This window comes from Ascaphus truei, chromosome 8 (genome assembly GCF_040206685.1).
Source record: "Ascaphus truei isolate aAscTru1 chromosome 8, aAscTru1.hap1, whole genome shotgun sequence".
Classification (NCBI taxonomy): Eukaryota; Metazoa; Chordata; class Amphibia; order Anura; family Ascaphidae; genus Ascaphus; species Ascaphus truei.
This window is the reverse complement of record NC_134490.1, coordinates 75,881,233-75,900,069: the sequence shown is the minus strand read 5'-3', so window position 1 is coordinate 75,900,069 and position 18,837 is coordinate 75,881,233. Positions and strand designations below refer to the sequence as shown.

General features: G+C 43.1%; 1 long non-coding RNA gene across 1 annotated transcript in view; it reads left to right on the top strand.

The window, feature by feature from the left end:
- The window catches only part of LOC142500977 (uncharacterized), a 51,870-nt gene extending 34,808 nt beyond the window's left edge, over window positions 1–17,062 (top strand). The window contains exons 3-7 of the long non-coding RNA XR_012803384.1: window positions 12,957–13,105; window positions 14,624–14,695; window positions 15,289–15,360; window positions 16,110–16,161; window positions 16,749–17,062. This is a non-coding gene — a long non-coding RNA (uncharacterized LOC142500977). The remainder of the gene's footprint in view (window positions 1–12,956; window positions 13,106–14,623; window positions 14,696–15,288; window positions 15,361–16,109; window positions 16,162–16,748) is intronic.
- Window positions 17,063–18,837: the final 1,775 nt, after the last annotated feature.

The following is an 18,837-nucleotide window of genomic DNA, read 5'->3' as shown; positions in this document are numbered from 1 at the left end:
CATCCTATTAATACATAATTGATATACAAATAAGCATGTGCTCGGAAGGGACAAAGGTGTATATATATATATATATATATATATATATATATACAGGCATACCCCGGTTTAAGGACACTCACTTTAAGTACACTCGCGAGTAAGTACATATCGCCCAATAGGCAAACGGCAGCTCGCGCATGCGCCTGTCACCACGTCCTGAACAGCAATACTGGCTCCCTACCTGTACCGAAGCTGTGCAAAAGCGGGGAGACTATAGAGCCTGTTACACATGTGTTATTTATATCAGTTATGCACGTATATGACGATTGCAGTACAGTACATGCATCGATAAGTGGGGAAAAGGGAGTGCTTCACTTTAAGTACATTTTCGCTTTACATACATGCTCCGGTCCCATTGCGTACGTTAATGCGGGGTATGCCTGTATATATATATATATATATATATATATATATATAACAGTGTTTATCCAAGAAGGATCAAAAAAGTATCCCCATAGCACCCGGCACTCAATGCTGGAAAGAATTGCACTGGACGACAGTAATCCGACAGGAAAAATTACCTGTATCAACAACTGTATAGGGAATTAGTAACCCTTATACCAAAAAGTCCAAAGAAAATAATAAAGTTTTATTAGTCTAAATACTAATTAAAAGCACACATATACATCATTCAAAACTATTTAAATACCCCATTCAGAGGTGGCTAGTATAATCAGTATTAGTTCAGTAAACTATCTCCATTGATAGGAACTCTACGGGTTAAACATAGGGTGTAACATAGGGGTTAAAATAACTGCAAACAATCTACGTGGCATATCATGCCTAGAGTACGTACAAGGGCGCTAAATTGGTGTTATACAGCCCCAAAATGTTGCGTGTTGTGCAAATAAAGCTTTTTCTACTGCCACAAATCAGCCTTCATTGATTTATTGCGGCTGTGCGGCGTTCATACCCCCTTCGGGAGGATTTTCGCATCCTATTTTTTCAACCACCAACCCTCCTATTTTTTTACCCACCCCCATCCTCTTTTTTCACCCCCCCCCCATCTTTTTTCACCCCCCCCCCTCATCTTTTTTCACCCCCCCCCCTCATCTATTTTCATCCACTCCCCTCCTTTTTTTTCACCCACCCCCTCATCTTTTTTCAACCACCCCCCTCCTCTTTTTTCATCCACCCCCACTCTTCTTTAACCCTCACTTACACCACTCTTACCACCAACCCTTCCCACCCTCTCCACCCCACAACCCTCTTTCTCCTAACCACAAATAATCAATGTACCACACTAGATTTGAAATAATCAATTTACAACACTTTCACAGGTCCCACAACAATACCTATTTAGACATCGACATGTACCACGTGTCAGTCATGCCACATTCTACTGATAACCGGTAAGTGTCTTACATCCATCTATGTGTAAATACACAACACCTCATACCCCTACACAATCACCTTCCCACACACTACATCATCACAAATCCACTCAACCATATCCTAACCCCTCTACCCTGCAATACCCCATCCACTCCCCCCTCCCCTACCCCACCACCTCCCATGACCCCCTACACCACTCACCTCTCATTTACACATACTCCCCTCACCCATCCCCTGCACTCACCCCCCCTCCACTACCCTCAGCCCTCCACTCACCTCCCCCCTCTGCTCCCCAACCCTCCCCCTCCACACCACCTCCACCCTCCCCTCCCCCTTCCCCACACGCCCCTCCATCCTCCACTCTCCTCACTCTCACCACCACCTCCACCCTCCCCTCCTCCACTCACCCCATCTCCCCTCCAATTTTTCACACAACACTCCCTCCTCTTTTTAACCCTCCCTTATCACACTCTGACCACCCCCCACTTCCCACCCTCTCCACCCAACAACACTCTTTCCCCCAACCACAAATAATCTATTTAAGACACTTTCACAGTTGGCACAACAACCGCTATTTAGCCATCAACACCTAACACATGTCACACACGCCACATTCAATTTCTAACAGGTAAGTGTCTTACATACATCTAAACACAATAACTCATACCCCTACACAATAACCTACACACTCACTACCATATCACCCCTCCACTCAACCATACCCTACCCCCTCACTCTTTCCCTTACTTACCCACTCTCTCCTCACCCCTCCCCTACACTCACCTCCACCCTCCACTCCACTCACCTCACCCCTCCACTCACCTCCCCCTCCGCTCCCCTACCCTCCCCCTCCACACCACCTACACCCTCCCCTCCCCCTCCACACCACCTACACCCTCCCCTCCCCCACACTCCCATCCATCCTCCACTCTCCTCCCCCTCACCACCACCTCCACCCTCCCCTCCTCCACTAACACCTCCTCCACTCCTCTTTTTCACACAACTCTCCATCCTCTTCTTAACTCTCCCTTACCCCACTCTGAACATCCCCCAATTCCCACACTTTTCAACCCAACAACACTCTTTCCCCCAAAAACAAATAATCTATTTAAGACACTTTGACAGGTGGCACAACCTCCGCTCCCCTACCCTTCCCCTTCACACCACCTCCACCCTCCCCTCCCCTCTTACCCACACTCCCCTCCACCCTCCACTCTCCTCCCCCTCACCACCACCTCCACTCTCCCCTCCTCCACTCCTCTTTTTCCCACAACCCTCCCTCCTCTTTTTAACCCTCCCTTACCCCACTCTGAACATCCACCACTTCCCACCCTCTCCAACCCACAACAAAAAATAATCTATTCAACACTTCACAGGTGGCACAACAACCGCTATTTAGCCATCATCACTTACCGCGTGTCACACACGCCACATTAAACTGATAACTGGTGTGAAAAGCGTGAATAAATAAGAGAGATCTGAGGATTATTTGCAGAATAACAAATAAGTTTATTTCAGTGTACGTGTGCACACATAGAAGGAAGTTTCAAAATAAAACTCCCCCAACGACATACTGGCCTACAGTCCCTATTTATACCCAAAATACTAAGCCCACGCCCCCTAAACGGAGTGGCATGTGCGTCATTACGTAAGCATATAAGATAAACAAAATATGAATATGGACACATTGAGTTAATAGCATAACTATGAGATTCATATTAAAAATGAACTGACTCAGCTATAATTCCTTATACAGGCCGGTGACCTTTTCTCTATATACGAGATTTCATGGGAACCTCCCTCGGAATGCGAGACGTGCTTGTTATCTATATTTTATTTTCATAACATTGGCGCTTTTTTCCCATCTTCAAGGTCTTGTGGTTTAGCTGAAAGGCTTATTATCACTTAAAAAACTTAAGGATCAGAAAAAAGAAAAAAATGGGTGTCTTTAAACTAAACTTAAATTCCAACTTTCATACAGACAATAGGCAAAATGGATGACAATATGAGGCACTTAAGATGGATGCTGACTTAAAATGGCTGCTCAGATCCCAGTGCTGTTTACGTCAGACCTCCCCCCTCCTTGCATCATATTCTCACTTTGTCAGTTCCCTCCTTTTTTATTCTAAAAACATCGCTTTTGAGAATTAAGGTTATGATGTTAGTCCAGGGACACAGACAGACTCGTATTGTATACTGGGGTGCTCCATCATCTGATAGTGTTTATTGGTATAACTCAGAGGACAAGGGCGCGTGCCCTTCTCTGTCAGTCTCGTAAGGCGGTGTGGCCCCAACATGTCTTTTGGAGTTGAATAACTGTGATCGGCATCTTCTTTCTTCAAGGGACTGCTGTTTCTGGCATCTGCAAAGAGTGGCATCAGATTGGAGGAGGGGGTAGCACATTTGTGGATCATACCTCTGCAACACGTGACACACACATACATGACAACAAGTAACACCCCCACACACACCAAAGCATTCATAAGTTTTTTGCTCCAAGTGATCCAAGCCATTTACCTAACCCCAATGGGTGATATTCTGTCACTTCCCTTTGTAAGCCTTTTTTGAATCTCTTGTATTTCATCTAGTTCATGCTGCACATTGCTACTTTGATCTTGAATTAAAACACAACATTGTTCCTTAATTAGGACACATACCCCTCCTTTTGAAGCAAAAACATAGTCTAAAGCAATTCTGTTTTATAAGGCCATAAGCCTAGTCTGAACCTGTTCTTGGTTTAATGATGAAATTAAAAACTGCAAAATTAAGGCCTCCATCCTTCCTGTAAATTGTTATCTGACTGAACATACATTCTTACACAGGTTTCATTGGTTGGTGGAGACACTTGACCCATAAATTGATTCTTGTTCCTAGTGTGTGATACACCCTTTAAAGAGGCTGACTTACAAAATGGGAAAATACAGAAATTATACACACAATACTAAAAACCTTATTTTATGCAAGCAACTTTTCTTTGGGTATGCAGTTGCTAGATAAAGAAAATGGCCTCTATCTCTATCGTCATATATTTTCAGAATCATTACAACATTCTATAACTGAGAATTGAAGGGGGTTGGTATCTGTGGAAGCGAATGCATGATCATCACCCCTGCACACATTATATACATCATTCACTCAGAATATCAGCACAGACAATGTCTGTGATTGTCAAAATGGCTGACTTATGATCCTTTCCTTGTGGCTGACACACGCCCCTGGGTGACCCCATCCTTTCGGTGGACGTGCAACACACTTCTGGATCAAAGTTTTGCTGCACATGACACATACTTAGAGAGTGATGAGTACTGCCAAAACACATACAAGATCATTCACAAGCCACGCTTCCAGGAAACCAATCCTCCCATTAAGGCCCAATTGTACATACATCTTAAATTTGTAACTTAAACACACTCTAAAAATAAAAATATTGAGTCTTTGAAAGAAGAAAAGTGAAAATAAATGTTCGGATTAAGACCGAGCCTTAGCCTGGTGTCTTATTTTCCTCGGGGGTTAACTGTCAGGGTGTTTCTTTACCCTTGAAAACGCTAACTTGATGCGGCTGTGCTTTAGGTGACTTTGGTGGAGCTGGAATGAGCTTTAGGTGCTTTGGGTCCAGGAAAAGAACTCTGCAACTTTAATTGCTGTATTGGTGGTTAGTATAGGCCTTTTTATCTGGGATGAAGATCATGCTTACGTAGGACATATTTCACTATTAACCCCGTCTCGAGTAGGTGCACTTTCAACTTTGCCTAGAGAGACTCAAAAAATGTATTAGTTGCATACAAGACTTATTAATTGTTTTATTACCAATAACATGGTCCTTAATTCGTTCCTTTGGACTGCTGATAGTCATAAGTCATCCCATAAGTGTCTCATAGGGAGATAATTTATACCTAGGAATACATTCTTGTATCAATGTGTTTACTCCTGTCTTAGCATCCGCATATAGACAGAGGTATTCCCTATTAATGTTCCTCAAATTAAAACTAAGTAGCCAATGTGAACCTGGCTTTGCTACAATCTAAGTTCCTAAGACTTGATGCCCCAGCCATTGCCAAACTAATTGCTTCCATAGTTAATTCTATCCTGTCTGCAGGCCATATCCCTCAGACCTGGAAAACTGCCAGAGTTGTCCCAATCTTCAAAAGTGGGGACAAAAAACACTGTCTCAAACTACAGGCCAATCTCTCTTCTCCCAATACTATTCACAGTCATGGAAAAAATATTCACTCCCAATTAAGCAATTATTTTACCAATACAAATTTCCCTAGCCAATCCCTATCTGGCTTTTACCCAAACATTCCACTGTAACTTTTCTGCTAAAAATTTGAAATGCCTTGTATATAATGTACACCCTGTTCACTTATGTAACTGCTTTTGCAACTATGTATCCCCTGTATTTAACCCTATGCACAAGACACACCCACAAATCCCGAGTGGCGACTCCCAATTCACCAGTTCCTGGCAAACCATTCTAGATTACACAGCAATTTTGACAATAACTTCTGCTTATGGACACCTTTGGAAAAATAAATGGTTAAAAGTTATAAAATCAAACTCATTTATTGAGCCAACACGACGTTTCGACCATAATGGTCTTTATCAAGTGACAATGGCATAAGTACATTCCCTTGTAACAACATATAAATAGTGCCCCAAACCCCCACAATGCAACCTGTTCAATTAGTGCTGATGGAATTCATGTGCTGATTCAGTCCTTCTAGCCAATGTCCAGTCTGTATCTCTTGTTAGATAACCCCAACGGCTGTTTGCAATCCTCTGTATGTCATGGAGTTTACATTCTCATAATTTCTGTGTATCCTGGCACCCATCTTGCTGACGTCATCAATCCGGGTCCTTAGCAGTTGGAACGCTTGCGTTTCAAGTTCGTGCATGTGCGGTAGTTATCCGCTCGATCCTCTTCATCCTTCTATAATTTTGGAACGCAAAAAGCGCAGACTACTTGTGAGTCATTGCGCACGCGTGAGCCAGTCTCCCTGCAGTCCTGCAGGCATAAGGGGGGTTAGTTGATCTTCCGTTTTCATCCTGCTGACATCATCAGTCCGGGCCCTTAACAGTTGGAACACATCCGGATGTCTCATCTGGTGCGTTGCAAGTTCGCGCATGTGCAGTAGTTGTCCGATCGATCCTCTTCCCCTTCTGTGATTTTGGGACGCAAAAAGCGCAGACCAGTTGTAAGTCATTGCGCACACGTAAGCCAGTCTCCCTGCGGTCCTGCAGGCATAAGGGGGGTAATTGATCTTCCGTTTTCATCCATTCACATCCATCTTTATCTGTCATGCAGTGGGGGAAGATATCTTCGTCATCAGAAGTCCACGATGTGAAAAGAAGGGAAAAAAAAGGGGGGGGGGTGGTTCTGAATCAGCATAACACTTTTTGAACAAGATGTATGATATACAATCTTACTGTGAAAAGTGATTAACAATAAATAAGCTAAAAAGGTTGGTCTTTGTCAAGTCTTTTCAAAAACATAACCCACAAAGACTTGACAAAGACCAACCTATTTTAGCTTATTTATTGTTAATCACTTTTCACAGTAAGATTGTATATCATACATCTTGTTCAAAAAGTGTTATGCTGATTCAGAACCACCCCCCCCCCTTTTTTTTCCTTCTTTTCACATCGTGGACTTCTGATGATGAAGATATCCTCCCCCACTGCATGACAGATAAAGATGGATGTGAATGGATGAAAACGGAAGATCAATTACCCCCCTTATGCCTGCAGGACCGCAGGGAGACTGGCTTACGTGTGCGCAATGACTTACAACTGGTCTGCGCTTTTTGCGTCCCAAAATCACAGAAGGGGAAGAGGATCGATCAGACAACTACAGCGCATCCGCGAACTTGCAACGCACCAGATGAGACATCCGGATGTGTTCCAACTGTTAAGGACCCGGATTGATGATGTCAGCAGGATGAAAACGGAAGATCAACTAACCCCCCTTATGCCTGCAGGACCGCAGGGAGACTAGCTCTCGCGTGCACAATGACTCACAAGTAGTCTGCGCTTTTTGCGTTCCAAAATTATAGAAGGATGAAGAGGACCGAACGGACAACTACCGCCCATGCACGAACTTGAAACGCATGCGTTCCAACTGCTAAGGACCCGGATTGATAACGTCAGCAAGATGGATGCCAGGATACACAGAAATGATGAGAATGTAAACTCCATGACATACAGAGGATTGCAAACAGCTGTTGGGGTTATCTAACAAGAGATACAGACTGGACATTGGCTAGAAGGACTGAATCAGCACATGAATTCCATCAGCACTAATTGAACAGGTTGCATTGTGGGGGTTTGGGGCACTATTTATATGTTGTTACAAGGGAATGTACTTATGCCATTGTCACTTGATCAAGACCATTATGGTCGAAACGTCGTGTTGGCTCAATAAATGAGTTTGATTTGCTAAACCCGTTGTGCCCTATGTTCTTTGTTCATCTGTTCAGGACTGATTGCAGGCTTTCGTGCAAACACTGGAGCACCGGTAACTGTATCATTATTTTTCTTTTTGAGGTGTGCAGCATTTCTCTTATATTGGTCTAAAAGTTATAAAATACATCACATATTCAGTTAATAGACAAATGATTTTGTATAAGACTTCACACTAATTTCTTGCTTTACATAATCTCTTTGCACAGTGCCGAACACATGGTCAGCCTTATACTTTTAAAGACACTCCGTATTTGACTAAAGAAAAAAAAAATTTTCACAGCTTGTTCCCGGGCAAAAAGCCATCTTGTTTCTAGGCGTTTCGCCAATTGACCCTGAACAGATAAGATAACGGCTTCTTCATAAACAAAATAATAATTATTGGATTGGGACTTTTGCTTAAAGTTTAGATAAATGGAGCTTTATCCAGAGCCCTAAGAACTACATTTTTTATGGCTTCTCAAAAATTAAATAACGGGACTTTTATATAGAGGAGGTTATATCTCCCACACACTCATGCTATCTCCCTCCACTCGTTCCTTTTAATGCCTTCTGTTTGAACTCTCATACTTTCACAGACTTCCTTCACTTCAAATGTATGCTATCTTGTTTCAATTCTGCCCTTTCTCAAGCTAAACAAACCTACTTCTCTCCATTAATCAACACTCACAAGTCTAACCCACACTAACTCTTCCTTCATCTCACCTCAGGACTTTGCTGACTATTTTAAGGAAAAGGTGAAATCCATACATCAGAACATTCCCTCTTTTTCCTCCTATCCTACTTTGCTTCCTGCTTTCCTTGACTCTTTTTCCACTGTCAGAAGAGAATGTCATCATCACTGTTGATCTCCTCTTCTCCCTCTACTCTGATACATTTCCATTCTCCTTCAAACATGTAACAGTTATACCATGACTCAAAAATAGCAAGCTTGACCCTACCTGTCTTTCTAACTACTGAACTGTCTTGTATTCTCTTGCTTGCTCCATTTTCTCAACACCCATTCTCTCCTTAACCCTCTACAATCTGACTTCTGCACTGCTCCCTCCACGGAGACAATTCTCACTAAAATAACGGATGACCTATATGCTGCCAAAGACAGAGGTCATTACACTCTGCTCATATTACTCAACCTCTCTGAAGCATTTGCCTCTGTGGACCACACTCTTCTCTTTTCTCTGTACACACTCTCTCTAGGTGACATAATAACATCTCTTGGGTTTAAATATCACCTCTATGCTGATGACACACACATTTACTTTTCAACCCCTGACCTTACACCTGCTGTACAAACCTAAGTTTCTGAATGTCTCTCTGCTATATTATCCTGGACGGCCCTCCTTCGCCTTAAACTTAACATGGCAAAAACAGAGTTCCTCATACTTCCTCCCAAACCTGACCCTATTATCTCCTTCCACATTACTCTTGAAGAACAGTCTTTCATCCAGTAGCCCAAGCACGCTGCTTAGAGGTCACACTTAACTCCTCTCTCATATTCTCCTCTCTCATTCAAAACATTTCTATAACCTGTTGCTTTTTCCTCCACAATATCACAAAGATACACCTGTTCCTCTGTTGCTCAACTGTTAAAAACTCTGATTCAGGCCCTCATTCTCTCCCATCTTGATTACTGTAACCTCCTGCTGTCCGGCCTTCCTGCCCTCTCACCTGTCTTCCCTACATTCTATCCTAAATGCTGCTGCCAGAATCACTGTACTCTTTAAACTCTGATTCTGCGTTTCCCCTCCTAAAATTCCTCTCTTGGCTTCTAATCAAATCCTACTGTCTCTGTATGCTCTCCCTACCTACCAATTAGATTGTAAGTACCTCAGTGCAGGGACTTCTCTTCCTTAATGTTACTTTTATGTCTGGATCACTTATTCCATGACCTATTACCTTTACCATTTGATACCTTTTTGATTACGGCGTGCATCACTCCTGTGAAGCGCTATGCACACTAATGGCGTTATATACATAAAGACATACGACCTCCTGACGAAGTACTTGGTACGAAACGCGTAGAGGTCACGACAGGTCATCCTGGGCGTGTATGCTGGTAAGCTGAGACGGAGCCTGCAGGAGACAGCAGCGTTTTTTTCCATCTCCGCGGTGCTGAGATCCGGATCCTGTGCAGCCACCGCGAGTCTGCTGACTGTCTCCGTGTGAGTGCCCGTTTCCCCTTGCCAGTGCCCAACCTTATGGCGGTTTCTATACAAATCTGTTGATAGGTTGTTTTCATGTTTGTTTTTTTCTTTCATGTGTTTTTATATAAATTTTACTGTATTTGTATACTGTGCAGCTTAGGGTTTAGTCACCATCAGGTGTTCTCCTGGGTAGTACTTAGCCGTCCAGCTGCACAGCTGTTCTGAGGTGGGGTTGGATCCCCTCAGAGTTTGTGTGTATTTTTAATAAATTACCTTCCACTAATCCCTGGTGCGCATTTGTGCATTTTTTATTATCTTGTATTTCAGGGTGCCCTCCCCCTTTTTAAGGGGAGTTCACCTAGATTTGAGAGTTTCTGGGGAGACGCTTTATGTACATGCTGCAAAGGGATCATCCACACCATCATACAGCACGAGCGCTGAATATCCTGTTTTTTCTACCTTCAAGACATACAATACAATATATAATTCAAACAATGCTTATGAGCTTTTACCCGCATATTTAAACACAAAATATTCCCAAACATATCCTAATCCTATAGAAATAAAATTGAAATGTGTTTTTACTGATTACACAAAAATACAGAACACCACAATACAAAAACTTCTCTCATACACAGCCAAACAACATTACAAAAATAACGACCAAATAAAAGAAAAACATTTCTCACCTATTACCAAACAATTTCATCCTGCAACTAAATTAATAAAAGTTCCCTTCTCTTTCTCTATTCTCATAAATAACCTGAATTTAAAACTACTTTGATGCTCCAGAGCTTTTGAGTTAACTTTTTTTTATCTTTGCACATTCCTCGAGCTGGAGAAAAAGGTGGGGGCACGATCTGTGCTGCTGCTATTCTGATTCTCTTTCTTGCAGACATTTGAGCAGAAAGAAAAAAGAATACTGTATCTCCTGGTTTTAAAAAACTTATCCGCATGGCCAAAACGAATAAACCTTTTAAACTTTCACCAGTGACAGAGCTGAATATATGCCCTCTCTTTCCCGCATTCTTTAATCCTTCTATACTTGATGTACACCTTTTTAAAACCTTTTAAAAAATGTAGACTTCATTGTGAGCAAATAATATTCATGTTTTTGTAAGTACTTGCAAATTCTTGGATGGTGATTTGTATATACACGTGATACTTAGCATGGTTAATCTTTCACACAGGTAATCATTCAGGAAAAATTAATTAGGGTATCAAATCCATCTGGCAACTCTCCATTAAGGGCGCAACAATTTAACTTGCCGGCACCGAAACTTGAGTTTATATCAGGAAATGATTTATAACCACTTATTGCTTGTGGGGAAATGGAAGGAAAAGCTGATACGTGCACACCTGATTTCGGCCACTTCAGTCAGCCGGACCTGCCATGCTTGACTTTAGCCACAAAAACCTCATAAAATCCAATGATTTATACTGCCACAGACACACAGGGATTACTGAAAGTTAGAAGGTTCCACTATGAGCCCTTGCGTTCGCATTCTTACGAATAAAAAAACTGCGTCTGTCCATAGGTTGACGCTTCTTTACATAGTAATTTATTGCACACAAACGTTTTTACCTAGGGGTGGCATGTTTTTTACTGCATGTGTTTTTTCACTTGAACTTGCATGTGTTTTTTCATTGGCCAACAAAACATATTTATATTGTCTCTTCTTGTTCTCTGTATCCATTCTTTATTATCTTTGTCTGCAGACACACAACCTCTAACGGCAAATTTTGAGAACTTTGGTTTCCCATTATTCTCCTGCTACAGTAATCACATTTAATTGACCTGTACAATACTCCTGATATAATAATCAGCGCAAGCTGATTTCGTAAAACTCTTTTGGCATATTATTGTTCTAAATAGTGTAAATTTGCAAATAAGGACCTGTCACGAGACTGTTCCCCAATCATATTTTTTCACCATAACTATACCAAAGAAAACACTTGAATTACTTCAGCGGGTCCAACCCAGTCCTGATAAACCTTATACTTTTATAACATGGATACAAATAAGAACTTCTAAACAGATATCCATGAATAAACTCACTTGGTATGTTAATGAAAAGACTGAGCAAATGTACAATCAGGGACCCTTCCTGCACAGACAACAAAAAATACTTATCACAACCCAGGACGGTCTGAAAACAATCCCTTAAGCATACAAACACTCACCTTCATCACCAAAACACCAAAACTTTGAACGGGACTCTCACCTTAGTCCCAATAAAACTTAACAACTATAACACTTTAAAATGGATAAAGGAACAGACAAATAAACTTATTTGAAACTGCGAGGTAACCCCGCTGTAGAGGGAGAAAGGGGGTGGCCCGGTATTAAAGGGGTTGCACCCCATATGGCCATCCCCTGACCTTACCAGAGAGACAAGGGGTTAACTGGACTGCGGTCCAGGGATGAGGTTTGCACCTTGTTGTACCTTGAAAATGTATGTTCCCCTGTTCCCATGTTTCATTATAAGCATGTATTTTAATGTTTTAAAGTGCATTTCTCTATCTCCAGTTCTGGAGGTCGCAGAGAGTTCATATTTGGCCAATATGTGGAGTCACTGTAGGCATTAAAAACTGTCAAAGGTCGACCCACTGAGCCCACCAGAATGGAACTTATTAATATGTGTAGATATTAAAGTGTATATGTATTTTATTTTGGATCTGTTCTGAAAATGCAGACGCCATTTGCTAGGCTAATAAGTCATGAAGGGCAGACGGCTGAGTAGCCTAAGCACAGTGATCAAAAAGTAACTGCCTTGATTCTTACCCAATGTCTAGGGATTAAGTATTAGTCAATCAACAAACTCTGCCAGTCTAATTGTTACCTGAGGGCATGGGTTTGTCTGTTAGTCTGTGTCTCCACATTAGCGAGTGGATACAGATAATTGTTCACCAATAGGCTGTGTTCAATGTTAAGAATAAGGTTGCACAGGTATATAAACTGTGTCAACCCTACAGTTTTTAGTTGTGCTGGATTGCTGGAGTTGTGCTTCTGATACCATCTTGAATGTCACTGGATTGCTGGAGTTGTGCTTCTGATACCATCTTGAATGTCACTGGACTGCTGGAGAATTGCTAGTGGATACTTCTCCATCCCCCAACCCTAAGTAAGTGTTATCTTCTTGCCTGTTAATTGTACTATATTGCTGTGTTCACCTTATTTAAGGAATAAATTATATTTTATTATATCTAAGCCTAGTTCAGTTCAACCCAGATATTTGGTGTTCATTATATCTTGTCATTAGCTACCGTGACACCCGTCAACCCAGATTGAAACATCCTCCAAAACACATCTCTCTACACATCACTCAAAATAACTTTTTAAACTCAGGCTTTCCTCAAAAGGTGCCTTTTACCTTGATTCTTATGAGCGCTCAGGTTTGAGTGACCAAGGAGTGTTTTTTTCAGGTGCTCAGCTTCCGGTATATTTGGGTTCCTATTCGGAGCGCCATCTGTGAAAGGTGTGAATAAATAAGAGACATCTGAGGATTATTTGCAGAATAAATATGTTTATTTCAGTGTACGTGTGCACACATAGAAGGAAGTTTCAAAATAAAACTCCCCCAATGACATACTGGCATACAGGCCCTATTTATACCCAAAATACTAAGCCCACGCCCCCTAAACGGAGTGGCGTGTGCGTCATTACGTAAGCATATAAGATAAACAAAATATGAATATGGACACATTGAGTGAATAGCATAACTATGAGATTCATATTAAAAATTAACCGACTCAGCTAATATTCCTTATACAGGCCGGTGACCTTTTCTCTATATACGAGATTTCATGGGAACCTCCCTCGGAATGCAAGACGTGCTTGTTATCTATATTTTATTTTCATAACATTGGCGCTTTTCTCCCATCTTCAAGGTCTTGTGGTTTAGCTGAAAGACTTATTATCACTTAAAACTTTAGGAGCAGAAAAAAGAAAAAAATGGGTGTCTTTAAACTAAACTTCCATTCCAACTTTCATACAGACAATAGGAAAAATGGATGACAATACAGTAGCGACATCTTTTATTCGAGTAAATGCCGGCGGCATGCCGGGATCTACCCCAGCTGCCGCCAGTCAGAAACGCGCGCCGCCGCGTTTCCCCCACGCACCCCCCCTCCACATCGCGCGCAATTACCCCCCCAAAGACACCCCGAACCCGGCTTCTACTCTGCCCCTCTGCTTCCCCGCACCCCCGCTTACCTAGATTTGAACTCCAGGGGTGTCGGGGAAGCCTGGGGAAGCCGGGGAAGACGGGGAAGCCGGGCGCGCTTGTGACCGTGACGTCACAGTGCGCCGCCACGCGCCGCGGCTACCCGCTTCCCAGCCTCATTCAGCCAGCGGCATTTGCTCGAATAAGAGCTGCCGCTGCTGTATGAGGACCTAAGATGGATGCTGATTTAAAATGGCTGCTCAGATCCCAGTGCTGTTTACGTCAGACCTCCCCCTTCCTTGCATCATATTCTCACTTTGTCACCGGTAAGTGAGTTACATACATCTACACACAATAACTCATACCCCTACACAATCATCCAACACACTCATTACACATCAACCCTCCACTCAACCATTCCCTACCCCCTCACTCTTTCCCCAAACCACTAATAATCTATTTCCGACACTTTCACAGGTGGCACAACAACCGCAATATAGCCATCAACACCTACTGCGTCTCACACACGCCAGATTCAACTGATAACCGGTACGTGTGTTACATACATCTACACACAACAACTCCTACCCCTACACAATCACCTACATACTCACTACACCATCAACTCTCCACTCAACCATACCCTACCCCCTAAACCATACAATCACCACTCCACTCCACCCTCCCATACCCCAACACCTCCCATGAACCCCTACACCAGTCACCTATCCCTTCACCACACTCCCCTCCACCCACTACTCCCCTCACCCCTCCACTCAGCTCCCCACTCCACTACACTACCCCCTCCACTACCCTCCCCCTCCACAACACCTCCACACTCCCCTCCCCCTTCCACACTCCCCTCCCCTTCCACACTCCCCACCCCCTCCACCACTCACCCCTCCTCCACTCACCCCTCCTCCACTCACCCCTCCTCCACTCACCCCTCCTCCACTCACCCCTCCTCCACTCACCCCTCCTCCACTCACCCCTCCTCCACTCACCCCTCCTCCACTCCTCTTTTTCCCCACAAACCTCCCTCCTCTTTTTAACCCTCCCTTACCCCACTCTTCCCACCCTCTCCCCCCCCCCAAACCCTCTTTCCCACAACCACAAGTAATACATTTTAAAAACTTTCACAGGTCGCACAACAACCGCTATTTTTCCATCAACACGTACCACGTGTCACACACAGAACATTCTACTGATAACCGGTAAGTCTGTTACATCCATCTACGCATAATCTCCTACATCTATACAATTATATACACACACTCACTAAACCATTACCCCTCCACTCAACCATACCCTACCCCCTCAACCTTACAATACACCATCAACTACCCCTCCCCTCAACCACCACCTCCCATGCCCCCCTACATATCTACCCTCTCCCTTCCTCCACTCTCCTCCACCTCCAATCACCCTCCACACCACATACACCCTACCCTCACCCCCTTCCCCACACTCCCTCCCCCCTCCACTCCCCTCCCCACCACATCCACATTACCCTCCCCCTTCACTCCACCACCTCCACACTCCCGTCATACCTTCACCCTACACTCACCCCTCCATCCTCCCCTCCTCCCCTCACCCCTCCTACACTCCACCATCCTCAACTTTCAAACCCCTCTACACAAAAAAAACACATCCTCTTTATCGCCCCTACACCTTCCTCATCATCCACCCTCCTACTACACGCCCACCATCCTCCTTCATCCCCTCACCTACACCTTCTCCTTTAATTCTATTTCACAAATATAACCCTATCACTTATCACACACACACAAAACGTATTACTACCTCCCCCCCATCTTACTCTCCATTACCACTCCAGTTGCGCACTTTTGCCACTCTCTACCTACTCTTGCACACCAACTACTCTTTGACACAACACCCTCTTTCAAACACACCTCTTTAGACCACACACTACTGTATTAATCCATTTCATACACTTTCACAGGTACCACAACTATTGCTTTTTCCTGTTGCTCAACACATTCAACGCTTATCCGGTAAGTCTATTACATCCATCTACGCATAACTGCAACAACCTTTACCCACCACTACAACCTTTAACCACACCGTGTTTCACAACAACACACACTTTCACCCCCACCACACACAATTAATCCAAGACAAACTTTCACAACTCACACATCTATACCATTATTACACAACACTTTTTACACATCTACACCTGCAGCACACACAACTATGTACGCCTACACGGTAAGTTTATAACATCAATCTATGCCTATACACACAACGCATCCTAACCCTCAACAATCACCTACACAATCACCAACCCCTCCACACACCCCCCCTCACCTCACCCCCCTCCACCCTCACCTCAACCACACCCTCAACCTTCAACACTACTATACTTTCACTTCCTCCTTCCCTCCGCCCACACTCCTCCTACATGCACACCTTCCTCCCAACAACACTACTCCACACATCTTTTCAGAGTATTTACAAAAGAAACCCCTATCACTTATTACCAGAACATAATACCTGTGACTACCTACCCCCCTCTTACTCACCTTTACCTCTCCGTCTGCGCCCAACCCTAACACCAGTATTTCACAAACTTTCACAGGTCTCTCCACTGGCGCCTTTGACCACTCTACAGCTGTCCCGTCTGATCCCCACGCAGACTCCAAAAAAGGTTGCATCTGTAAACTGTATACAAGGAACACATTTAGCAGTTTACACACACACAACACATTTACTCAACATTAACCATGCCTCCAAAAAAAAGAAAAAACAAGATTCAAACATGCACACTCATACAAACTTCTGTAATGGTGTACCTCGCTTCAGCTGAATATTGAGTAAATGTTTAGGGGTAAGGTGCTGGTGGGTGACGTAGTAGGTGAACAGCAAAGATGCAAGAACCCACTGAAAGCACTCAATGCCCCCTATAAAGTATTGTGATAATAATAAAAATAATCTTTAATGCTAAGCTAATTAAAATAATGGGTGTTAAAATACAACAAATGACACACATATATATTAACCCTATGGTGAGTGTATATGACACTCCGGGTCAATGTAATAGAAGGACAGTTTGAGGTGTATTAGATCAAACGTGCCCAGAGAACTGATATGTACTGTTCCCTAATTGTGGTAGTTAGATGTAAGCAAAGGTGGGGAGGGGCTGCAAAATAACCTGTCTTAGGTGTCAGACAAGTCCCAAGGTGAGGATTGGGTAAAGATGGTGGAAATGTGAGACTGGTCGTAATGCTGCTGTATACTGTATAGGCAATAGATCAATACACACTAATCAGTGTGTGCTCACTCAGCATATAATATATTGCTCCAATGATGGATAATCAAAAGTATATACTCTGTATATTATCCCACATGTATTCACCTAAAAACAGCTAATGAACTCCAAAATAATAGAGACCTAGCTGTCATACACAGAACACATGTGCAGTGGCTAATAGATTCCTATAGACGGTGTGGCTGTAAGTATACCTATGCACATATTCATGAATGTGCTACCACCGTCAGGATTGCTTATGCCACAAATTAAACTGTGTATCACTTTAGCGAGACCTGTCTTAGGTATCAGTCAAGTCACAAGGTGATAAGTGGGTAAAGACCCACATGTAATCACCTAAAAAACAGCTAATGAACTCCAAAATAATAGAGAGCTAGCTGTCATATAATGAACACAGGTGCAGTGGCTGATAGATTCCTATAGACGGTGTGGCTGTAAGTATACCTATGCACATGTTCATGAATGTGCTACCACCGTCAGGAATGCTAATACCACTAAACAAGTTGTGTATCAGGAGAAATCAGGCAGCCCTACCCTCACCATAAGCTGCCGAGTCACCACAAAGACTCCTGCCCAGTATCGAAGGGAGTACACGCGCTCAGTCTGCATCCGTCACGTGCACGCGCGCAGTCAGTATTGACGTGGCAGCCTTCCAAGTTGCAGAGCAATTAGCTGTCAGACTGAGCGCGTGTACTCCCTTCGATACTGGGCATCAACATAACCATCTAATTAACACCTTCAAAACATCACTAGAACGCATGTCAACTGATGAATATAAAGTAGTTATCAGCGCTGACAAAACACCTGTGGGTGAACATGAATGTCGCTTTAATTCTCCTCAAGTTAACAAAGTAACAATTGTTATAGTTGGCCAACAATTTCATAAACGAGACATCATTCTTCAAAGGAGCGCTCATTCTCTTCAACACATTTCAGCAACAACAGGAACAGACAACAAGAAAAAAAAACAGAGAGCTAGAGGCAACATATTACTAGTTAGTAACAGTGCTAGTAGATAAGATTGAAACAAGAAATAAAATCTATGTTAAAGTTACATTATGAATGATTTGAAGTGATGATGATTCGGATGATCTGCCATTTGACATATCTTGTTGATATGCTATATATGCGTCTGACACAAGATTCATGAAGCATTACATTGGATTTTGGATATTACTTTATATCTCTGTCTGTCTGTCTGTCTACCTGCCTGCATTGCTGGGTTCTGTACTTTCTGCAGTGCTGCTGTAGATTTATCTTAACTTCATACCTCACTCCCTGCCAGGCTGCCACTAGTGCCAACCCATGACTGCCTGATGGATGAGGTGCTTTACTTCTTGCCTGCCTACCTACCCTCGCCTAACCCTGCCCTAGTCTTGAATTTAGAAGCGAGCAGCAC